The sequence below is a fragment of the Falco biarmicus genome, chromosome 17 (assembly GCF_023638135.1).
Source record: "Falco biarmicus isolate bFalBia1 chromosome 17, bFalBia1.pri, whole genome shotgun sequence".
NCBI lineage: Eukaryota > Metazoa > Chordata > Aves > Falconiformes > Falconidae > Falco > Falco biarmicus.
In genome coordinates this window covers 256,504-267,862 of record NC_079304.1, presented here as the reverse complement: position 1 = coordinate 267,862, position 11,359 = coordinate 256,504, and positions in this window count along the sequence as shown.

Genomic DNA, 11,359 nt, shown 5'->3' with positions numbered 1-11,359 from the left:
GGGCATGAATCCCTCCCCATGCTTCTGCCACTGCAGCTTCACGGACACCCCTGCAGGGGACAGGGGGTGTGGGAGAAAGAAGGTTTGCCAAGTGGGATTACTGGTGTTTACAGGGTCAAACGTGATGCCCTGGGATAACAGGGGTGAGGCTCCTCTTGATATCATTTTAGAACAAAAATGTCCGGGGACAGCCCTACCTTTTTGCTGAATGGCTTCTGATGGGAGTGAGTGTTTGCCAGGAAAAGGGTGGCTGGAGAGCATGCTCATCCCCAGGTTCTGCTAACAGAGCCCAGTTTGTTCCTGACAGCCTGGCAGTGACCACTTTGGTCTCACAGCTCCTTTGGAGAGTGATGGGGGAGAGCAGGGGCAAGCACCTTGTCTGTACCCCAGGGCTGGCACCAAGCTGCTCTGTGGGATGGTGAGGACATGGGGAGTAAACCCAGGGAGATGGGAAAGGTAGAAGGGATTTCAGTTTTGGGGCAGGGGAAGGAGTGGGGCTCCTGCTCTGGCTCCGCTGGAGCGGTGCGTGTTGCAGGAGTGCTCTGGTGAGCTGGGCTGGTGTTTGGCCACCGTGCCTGGGTGGCTGCAGCTGCTCCTGGCCAGATGTTCTGAAGTTTCAGTCTGTTTGGTTCACAGCGCCTGCTCCTGCCATCAGGCTGGACCCCAAGCCCTGCTCTCTGCAGGTGGCAGATTCCCCTCCTGCCGTCACCGAGGGGGCCAAGAATAACACACATTGGCGGTGAAACGCCCTGGTTTCCCTGAAGCACCCCCCACCCCTCAAGTCTCCTGACTTGTGATGGGCTGTGGGAAAATGGGAGCCCCAGCACCTTCAGGAGATCAGGACTGGAAGGGAGAAGCAAATAACAGGGCTGGGGAAGGCATGCATGAGGCAGGGCAGCTGGAAAGATGCAGCAAGGGGGTAGGAAGTAATCAAGGATATTTACAGGATTCACATCCCTACATATTCAGCATCTCACCCATGCAGGCAGATTGTCCCCCGCCAGGGACCCAGGCATGGCGAGGTTATACACCAAGGGTTCATGCCTTTTGGTCTCCAAGAGAAAGTCAGTGTCAAAAGCAGGATCTGCAGTTCCAGGGTAGGAGAAATAGGGAAATAAATGGTGTGGTTCACATGAGTTACTGACCTTTTTGGAGGAACTGCGTGTTTACTTGGCCGTGCTTCACGCTCACAGAAGGGTCCTGGAGGAGAGGCTGAGCCCGAGCCCGATTTGAGATTAGACTGTCATCTGGGAGGCCTGGCTCTGTCCTTGGCTGTGGGGCTGCGATATTTCCCTTGGACACACATGCCAGTCGCTGTCAGAGAGCAGACTCAGGACAAAGCAGGCTGTGGGGCTGCTCAGCTGATGACTTTGCCTTGTTAATTGGATGTCTTAGGTGCACTCTGCTTCCAGAGACCCTGCAAGAGCTGCTGGTGGATCCAGTGTGAAGTCATGCCCAGAGACTGGCTAGGCATCCTGAGAGGTGTCTGGAGGTCCTGGCACTGGGTGGTCCTTGCCCAAAGCTGGGGCTGTCAGTGGAGTGGCCTCAGCCCCTGGCAGGCAGCAGCATGGGTGGCCAGAAGCACTGCCAGCACCTTCTCTGTTCCTTAGTTAGCAGCATTACCTGCACATGTGGGCATCCCTTGTGTTGGGAGAAAGATGTCATTTGTTCCTCCTGCTTATTCTTCCTTTTGAAGTCCTAATCCTCCCACTCTGACATCACAGCCGTTACTGCCACAGCTAATTGCAATGCCACGCAGGCAAGTGGAAGCAGCTCACGGGCAGAAGAGCCCAGTGAACCTCACTCGGGTGTCAAAGCACTGTCCAGCTGTCCCAGTAATGGGGGGAGCCACCAATGCCATACAGGGGCAGAATCAGTTCGGCTCAATGCCTTCCCAGTGCGAGGCCAGCAGTGCAGGGAGAGAGGTATCTCCTGGTTCTCATCATGGCAAGCTCTGGCCCAGGGCTACTTTCCCTGGGGAATTAAAACAAGGGAAAGCAGCTCCTGCAAGCACTTTCTCCCTGCAGGTGACCCTTCATTTCATGGGGTCAGAGCAGGGATCCAGAGCAGAGCTCTGCTGTTTGATTTGCTCTGCAAAGACAACCAAACGGTGTTAAGTGCTTGTAATCCGAGTATAAACATAACCCTGCTGGTGTCCAACCACTGGCTTGTTTAATGCTTGCTGAAGTGCTTTAACAAAGCTTCTTTTGCTCAGTGCAAGCTTTTGGGATCCAGGCACCAAAAAACCTTTAACACCGTTACATTTCTCCAGGATATGAAAATGTACCAGGATGAAAATATATCAGGGTGAAAGTTCCCACCCTGATACAGGTAACGTTTGTCTTTTTTTGTTATTAACTTTTCACTCATTTAGCTATTTTCAGTCTTCTTTTGTCTCTTTTTATCCCCTGTTAGAATAAACCTCGCGTGTTTCAGGTGATGGGGGTGGGAGCAGATGCTGGATCTATGGAGGGGTTGGGGTCCCACACCCCAGCTGCTGCCTTCCCCACACAAAGGCCCTTTTTGGATGCTGTAAAACAAACAAAATAATGGAGGAAACCAAAGCCCAGAGGACCAAGAGGAAAGGGATGGGAAGGAGTCTGTGCTGGGACGATACAGATTTCTTTCTCGCATCTTCTAGTGATCTTCTGTTGGTTGGTGATAGCAAATGATCCCAAAGGGACTCTTGTCTTTCCGGGGGTTGCCATCACTGCATGGGATCCACGGTTGCTTCTGGTTGTTGTATCACTCCAGAAGGCTGAAGCAAAAGGGTACATCCCAGACACATGTGGAAGCGTAGCTCAGTGGCCTCACGCCCCTGGCAGCCGTGCAGGCAGCTTTCCTTTTGCCAGTTTCATCCCGGCGTTGTTTTGCTGTTTCCTTGTTTATCGATGGAAGCAGAGGTCTGGGTTGCTTCCTTTAATCTTTCTTACTGCTCTGCTCCCCACCAGGGGCAGGCAGATTTATTGCTGATCCTGTATTCTGGTTTTGCCTCCTAACATCTGTGTTAACTCTTCCCTCAGCCATCAGGAACAGCGTGGCTGGCCCCATGCCAGGTCTGTGGAGCTTCAGCCCAGGCAAGCGCTTCTGGACCGAGCTGGGATGTGAGCGGGTGACAGCACTGAGTATTTTGCCGTATTGCAGGGCTGGGGGGGATTCCATGTCACTGGCAGGAGAGATGTGCTCCTCCTCTGAGGACATACAGCACACATATGTTGTGCTTTACATATTAGACTTTCCCATGTTGTTGTCTCATCCATCCTATCCCCGTATTTACCTACCACCCCCCAGGCTGGGACCTCTGCTCAGAAGAAAGGCAGTAGTCATGTTAGTGAGCCACTGTCACCTCTATGAGAGTGCAGATGGACGGAGCAGAGCAGCTCAGGTTTGCTCTCCAGAAGCCAATGTAGCTGCTGGGACTCAATGCCGTGTCAGCATCTCCTCGGGGAGCTCTCGGTTATATGGGTTATATTCGATGCTACTTCTTCTGCAGGCATTAAGGTGTTTCCATGGATTTGGGAAGCTAGTCTGCTCACTAGCAAAGCCAAAGTTTCCAAATGGAAACCCTGGGCTGCTCCCCAGTGATGTTGTTTTATTGGTTTTGAAGACTTAAGCTCTTTTCTGGAAATGCTGTGGCATCTTTGAAGGTCCCTGTGAGTCCTGCTTGGGGTTATACACTCATTTTTACCAGGTTTCTCCTTCTCCTGCAGCAGAAGGAGGAAAGCTTTCTCTTTACCCTGCTCTTAGGTGACTGGTGTGATAATTCCATCTAAATTGATTTGAACCATTTTCTGTAAGTCTCTAGGGAATACATTTCCCAGATCAATGGATGCCACTAGCAGTGGCTGGAAATCCTGCTGCCCTAAGCAGGGCTAGGAATAGCGTTTTATTGAATCTGCAATGCCTCCCACTCATCCCAATTAATCCTGGTTTGAGCGAGAATCCATGTTTTTCTTGGGTGCTGCGAGCATGGATTGGATGCGAGCATGGATTGGGCATGGATCCCTGTGATCTAATGAGTAGGACGAAGATTTTGGTACACGGTGGGTGCAGGAGCTGCCATGGCCTCTCTGTCCCCATCACACAGTGGCTGGTGGCAAAACGGGACTGGTTTTTGGGCAGACACAAGGGGTGGCATGCCATGGGCGCATCAGGAGCTTGTCCATCCTTCCCCTTGACTCTCCATTTGAAGGTAAAATCCAGCAAAATCTCCTTTATGCAAAGCATTTGTTGAGCCTGGATCCAGCTCTGAGTGCAATGAAGCATTTTTTGGTACCTTTTGTGGCATTTCCAGATGTCCTACCCTAGACCCCACACCACCTCCCAGACCTTACCCCCAGGATCCCCTCTCCTTTGGCTTTGCTTGCTTCTTTTCTGGACAGTCCTATTGGCAGGTTTAGGGAGTTTCCCTCCTGTCCCTGCCCACACTACTGGGGTGTGATGGGCTGCAAACTGGCACTGAGGTTTCTCAGGGATGTTTCCTGCTACCGCCGAAGTCCCAGTTTAAATCACACAGAAACTAGAGATGATTTTGTGTGCAAAAAAATCTCATGGGGCTCCCAAGTGCATCCCTGCTGCTCTGTTCCTGTACCTGCCTGCTGCAAAACACAAGCCTTTTCTGAGTTAACTGGGTCAGGAAGAGTATCTGGGGAAATATCCCTCCTGGAAAGCAAATGAATCCCATTACATTTGCTCTCTTCAGACCCTGCTCTGCTCAATTCAAAGCTGCTCCCACCAGAGCTCAGACCCACAGCTGGAGATTTATCGGCTCTTGGATGCAGCTCTCTCCTGTTACTTGTCTTCCAGGGGCTATTTTACAGTGATTTCTTGCCTTCACCTTCTCACCAGCTCTGCAGATGGTGTTTACTAAGTGTATTTTAATGCATTCACCTTTCACCTCTTGACTAGACATGTATTGATCCAGTATAGATCCATGGGAAAGGCTGTGAAGGGGATGGGGATCTGCAGCCCACCCTGGGCTGGGGCAAGGGGATGGCAGCAGCTGGGGACAAGCCCATGGCAGGGCTCCGTGTGGAGAAGATAACTGGTTCCTACACCCCCATCCATGCAAGGAAATGGGTCCACAAGCCTGAAAATACAGATAATGGTGATGTTGCTATTGGTGGCAGAAATTTAGGAGAGGAGCTGGGTGCTTGGCTCCCACCATGGCTCTGCGGTGTCTGGCAGGACATGGCAGGGGCATTTATCCACAGAGTAATTTTTGATCCTCTTGTCAGCCCAGAGCAGGTGCCTGGTGCAAGCAAATCCTTTGGGATGCTGTGTTAGCCCAACTGCATCACATGGATGCCTTTGCTCACAGGGTGCTGCACCATCCCCTCATTTCCCAGGCATAAATTCTTGGGGAAAATGCATCCATGGAGCTGGTTTATCCAAGGTTTTCATGGGACCAGGATCAATGTGCCTGGCAGAGCTCCCAGAGGAGTTTTCTCGGTTCCTCTGTCAGTTTTTATAGGTGTTTTTGGGACAGAGTTTGTGAACTGGTGCAGAAATGCTGATGCATGGTGTAGGCAATGCATCCATTGAGGCACTGGTGCACGTGATGCTGTTGCTGCTGAGCAAGAAACATGTGCAACCATAAACCATAGCCTGGGGAAATGGGCCATGCTAATCTCGGGCCTGAAATTGGGAGCAACAGGAGGTAAGAGGTAAAAGCTGAAATGTCCCAGCTGTTCCCTGCCATGCCTTGCTAATATCACAAGGAAAAGGCATTTCTGTAGGCTTAAAGGAATTACTTCGTCTGGCCTCCTCGCTGTCTATGAGGCAAGTGGAGGGACCAGGACAGGCTCCTTCCAGCAGATTTTTGCATCCAGGTCCCCTCCAGCCCTCCCCTGTGTCTGCCTAGACTGCACAGCTGGGCTGCAGCCCCCACGACCCTTCCCACAACTCATCAGGGCTGAGGAAACCTCCTGGCTCCTTTTCTGAGCTACCTCAGCCCTTTTAGAGGCTCCCACAGCCTCAACACCGATCAAGCCTCCTTGCTGCAGGGAGCCAGTGGGGAATGTGGAGACTGAGCAGGCTGCGTATCCAAAAACTGTATGATAATCCCCCTAAAATAAATAGGCTGCAGAAACCCAGCAGCACTCGGTGGTGTCAGGAAAGCGAAATGCTGCTTCAGTGGAAACAGGACAAGCAGTCACCCCATGGGTGTCTGTGAGGGCATCTCCTAGGGAGCTGAGCTGGGGAGGGGGCTGTGGCAGCCCTGCCCATCCCTGTAGCCCCCAGCCTGCAGTGAGGGATCCCCAGGGAGCGGTCGGAGGGGGTGGAGGGAGCACAGCCCCCCCAAAAGAGCATCCACATGGGCGAGCATCTGTGAAATGAGCACGAAGCCCCCATGGGGTTGCCTGCACCCAGCCCAGAATGGGTGGCACCACTTGTCCCCAGTTCATTTTTCCCCGCTTGTTACAGATTTTCTCTCTCTGGGGTGAGCTGAAGAGGTAGAAAGTTAAACCCCGAGGCTGTCAGTGCAAAGGCAGTGTTGGAGGCTGGACTGGCTTCAAGGTCATCAGAATGTTCCCCCTCTCATTTATTTTTTCAGTAAACAGGAAGCTAGGTTTTCATTTCACCCCAAATCTTCGCAGAATGTGGCTGGGTTTATAGCAGCTTTTATTTATTTGTTTCTTCCTTTCGTTGGGAACCGGAGAGTTCGCAGCTGACGGAAAGCAGGGGAAGTGTCAGCTGCTAAAAACTGGAATTACAAATATATGCAGTGACTTTCACTGAAAACCTAAAACCTCCTCCCAAGGGGAAGCGGGGGGGGGGGGGAGCAGGGATGGAAAAATGGGATAATGTTTCCTCCTGTCCCCACTCATGCTGGTGCTGGACTTTGTTTCAGAAGAGGTGATGATTTACCTGGGATGATCCCTGGGCCAGGGGCCTGAGGGCTGATTTATGGAGCAGTAAAACTGAACGGTCTTGTCTTCATCATTGGTTGGGGTATTTTTTCCCCTAGAAAAGCTTGTAGACTTTATCTTCCTTCTGGTAAAGATCCCAGCTGAGCAGAAAAGCCCTCCCAGCTACTTAACAGCCTCATCTGTCCCGCAAAATCCCATCCTGAACTGTGACTTCCGCAGTCCAGCACCCCACATGGAGCCAGCCAGGGCTGTGCTGCCAAAACCCACTGCCTGTCTGCATATCCCTGGGGGTCCTGTGCCTGGGATCAGGTGGTCTGGCACCCTCCTTGCAATGACCAGGTGATGGTTAACGGATCCACATCCGCCCTCCTGCCCTGACCCCGCTCACTTGCATTCCCCCAGGACTCCCTGTAGCCCTCCCTCCAGCCAGGGCTGCTGGGAGGGAGCCAGGTGTAGCCAGAGCTTAATTTGTTTTAAATCAGTGTGGGAGGTGTGGGGGAGGCAGGAAGGTGGAGGGAACATTTTCTGGGGAAAACAACCTTCTCGGTTTCTTTGGGAAGCTCTCACTGCATCCGGGGCAGGGGGGGAGGGAGAGGTCTGCGAGTTCAATTCAGTTAGGGGTAATAAAGCTGTTTTCCTTTCCCCTCCACCCTGGGAGGTGTGGCACTGAGATGGTAATGGGTTTAATCTGCTGCTTGTTCAGGTGAGCCCTCTCCCATCCCAAATATCCAAAGAGAGTTTGTCAGTGGTGGCAGCAGGAGCAGCAAGAGCAGGACCTGGGGAAACCCCTGGAGATGCAGGCAGGTACAGTGCAAAGCAACAGGATGCTGGTATTCACGTTCCATGGTGCTTCTGCTAGCAAAGAGGGGAGGTAATCCAAAAAAATCCTGTGTAAAATCATCCACAAACCCTTCAAGTGCAGTGATGTCTTTGGGACAAGGTCCCACAGCTGGATTTTCCTGGGATAAGAGCCCAGTTCTGGGGATGGGGTTGTGTTTTGCCATTTAACATGCTAAAGCTCTTGGAGATGCTGTTTTGTGGAAGGCTGGGGATGCCAAGACCTGTCCCCTCAGGGTCTGCAGGTGGTGGCTCTGCCTGGAAAGCAGAGAGAGCTGGGGGGAGCTGTGAGTTTTAGGGCTGCTATGAAGGTGTCGGGCAGGCGGATGTTCCCAGGCTCTTCCCTGCTCTAGAGAAAAAGCAGGGCTTGCCAAAAGGCAGCTTTTGCTCATACACAAAGTCTGATGGGGCAAGTACGTGGGGTGATGTGATCAGCACCAAAAGCCCATTGGAGTGGTGGTGTCGGGCACAGACAAACTGCCAGTCGATACTCTGTCCAGCTGCGGAGCACCACAATGTGCTTTCCAGCCACTGTGTCCCCTGTGCCCCTGAGCAGCCCCATGTTTGGGGCTAAAATCATTCCCATCCACTTCCTCTTCTTACAAACTGGGGTGCTGATCCTGCTACCTGGCCAGGATGGAGTATGCTGCTGGAACATATGCCCTGCCAGGTCCTTTGAGGCACTGGCCATTTTGGGACTCAGCTAAAGTGACACCCTGAATTTCAAATGCCACGGCTCCTGCAGGCAGCTGGCATTAAGCTTTTTCAAAATAATCTTTCAGCTCAGCCAGCACCAACACTTTCCCAGCCCCAGCATCGCCCCTTTTTCGCATGCAATGGTGAGACCCCACGAGGACATGGTGCCATCACGTCCCCACATATATTAAGCAGCTGGAGATGTTTTAATTCACCGGCGTGCAAGAAAAACCATGGAATTGCCTCTTGGTGCTGAATAGAAGAGGCAGCACTGGGAACAAGCCACCATTTCCCTACTGCCTCTAGAAATCCATGAGCAGGTCTGAACTGTCATCCCTGTGGTCCGCATCGCATCCCACAGCTCTTCCGAGCAGCATTGTGCTGCCATGACCCCGCGGATAGCCAGAGCGTCTGGGGACAGGGGTCTGTGTCACTTGATCCATTATCTGAGGCAAGAGAAGCATGGCAGTGGGCATGGGGAAATCAGAGCAGAGCTCTGGCCCCCTTTGGAAAGGACTTACATCTGGAGGCAGGTTGTGTCATGTGTGTTTGGTGCACATATGTTGACCTTGCTCCTGCTTTATACTCTCGCCATCCATAGATGGGATGAGTCAGAGGGGCCAGGGAGAGATTTCTCAATTCAGATAAAAATTCTGAGGTCGGTTTTCAAGTCCCTGCTTTTGTGGCTGTGGGAGAAACACAAAACCATGTGAAACTTGTTGAGGTTTCAGCTTTATTATAAGCACGAAACTCAGACCAGATTTCTGCAGAGGCTGTTGCTGTACTTGCTGCCCTCCCTGCAGCCTGAAAGCTAGAATTAGACCTGTTTTTTCCCCTTTTCTATTTATTTACTGCAAACTCTTTGAATGCCTTCTATTTCTGGTGCTTTCGTTTAGCTAAAGAGCAAACTGAGTCACCTGATGGGTGACATATTTTCTTGATAAGACACTTTTTCCCCTTGTTCTGCTCCTCAGGGGTCCCAAGACTAGTCTGTCCTGACCAGCTTCTGGTCCACACGGAAATATTTCCTACAACCAAATGTTGCACAGCTGTTTCTCACTAGGACTTTCTTCAGAGGTGGATTATTTGTCATTCCCCAGCTTAATAATAATAATCCGTTAATGCATTTTTGTCATCCAATGAAGGAACAAAATGCTCCCATGTGTTTTTACAGCATCAGTGCTTTTCTGCATACACAGACGGTGTTCAGGCTCTCCCTGTACCCTGCCATGACTAAATACACTGAAAAACTCCCGCAGCGCCAAGTATTAAGTCTTATAACATGACAGTGTGGGTCAGAAGTGTATTAAAACCACTGACTAACAAGCATGTAAAAGAGATATAAAAGGGAAGGGAAAAGTGAACGTTTCCGACATGCTCTGATCCCCTCCCCCCTGCCCAACTTGTGCTTCCTGGGAATCTTGAGAAAATATTTGTTTTTACTTCTGCGCTGGATCAGACTCTGTCCCACAAACGGGGGAGTTTGCAGTTCCCTCAGTGCACACTTGATGTTTTGCAGCTGGCAGGCTGTGGGCAGATGTCCTCGTCCAGATCCAGATGTGCTGCATGAAGCTCTTGCCTTCCCCCCCATCCTTGGCTCCGAGGCTTTGCCAGAGCATCTCCCAGGAACATCCTGAGATCTCTGGGGAGCAAAGTCATCCTTTCAGTAGGGTGTCGGGTCTCTCATGAAAAGGAATCACTCTGCCATGGTCCTTTCTCTTCCTTAGATGGAGAGGAGTCCAAGTGCCTGGTGCCAGCTTCTGGCAGCAGAAATGGGGCATTTTTTCCCTTTTTGTTGTTTCTGCTGTTGCCAGTGCTGTGGAGCCAGGCAGGGGCTGAGGATGAGGGTTTGCCCCATGCCTTGGTGTAAGGATGCACCTACAGCTGCTGTCAGCCCCCAGATTGCAACAGCTGCAGCATCACGTAGTTATTGCCTGGTCAAAACCCCTTTGGCAGCCAGGACAGAGCACTGGAGCCGGCTGAGCATCTCTCCAGCCATCCCTGCCAGCAGCAACCGTGCTGGCCAGCAAAAGCCAGCCTCGCTCGGCCCCAGCTGCCATCCCGGCAGCTGCTGCAGTACGGGGAGAGTCCTAGCAGAGTTGTGGGTGTGAGTGGGGACAGCAGAGCTCCAGAGTAGCTGGCAGGGTTCCTCAGGGATGTTGGGTCCTTGCCGGCATCATTCTCCCAGCCAGCACTTCAGAGCCAAAACTCAGTGGTTTGTCTGCGGTTCCCAGGTCAGTGGCTTTGCCAGTGGCCAGGGGCTGGGGAGGGATTTGGAAGCCCTCCCTTGAGTTCTTGCTCTGTCAGAACATGTGGGAGCCAGTCCCACATGCTGGGGTGATGCAAATACACATGCTAAAATTTTGGGGACATGGTTGGGAGCGAGGGAGCTCCAGAGGTGACAGCGGCACCTTGGGTGGTAGCTGCTGAAGCTGTCCCTGCAACACAAAATTTCAAATGAAGGGACAAATGCACCGACATCAAAACTGCTGGGTGCTGGAGGCAGTGTGTGAATGCAGTGCAGAGCAAGCATTGATGCCAAAATTCAGGCAACTCACTGCGCTTCAAGGAAATTAAAAAGCCCTTTCTCCTGTTCTTACTTATCCAAATGCTCACAGCCTCAGCTGGCCTGGTATGCTGGAGGAATCAGTGTTTGGAGCAGGCTTGGACTTTGATTTGTTTCTTATGGCTTCCTGTCCTGATGAGAAATGAAAAGTTATTTTAGGAACATCATGAATGAAACCCAAGAGGTGACTAAAGCATCGGCAGGGTGGGCAGGAGTGGCAGGGGCAGCCAAGACACAATATTTCTCCTCCCCACAGGAGAGGTACCCTGGAGGCTGTTTGCCTTTGATTCCATCTCCCCACTGCTTCTCAGTGCAATGAAGAGCAATTATCCTTTTCATAAAAGCCTCCATATTTTAGGGGACTTCCAGTAACTTCAAATAAGGGGCA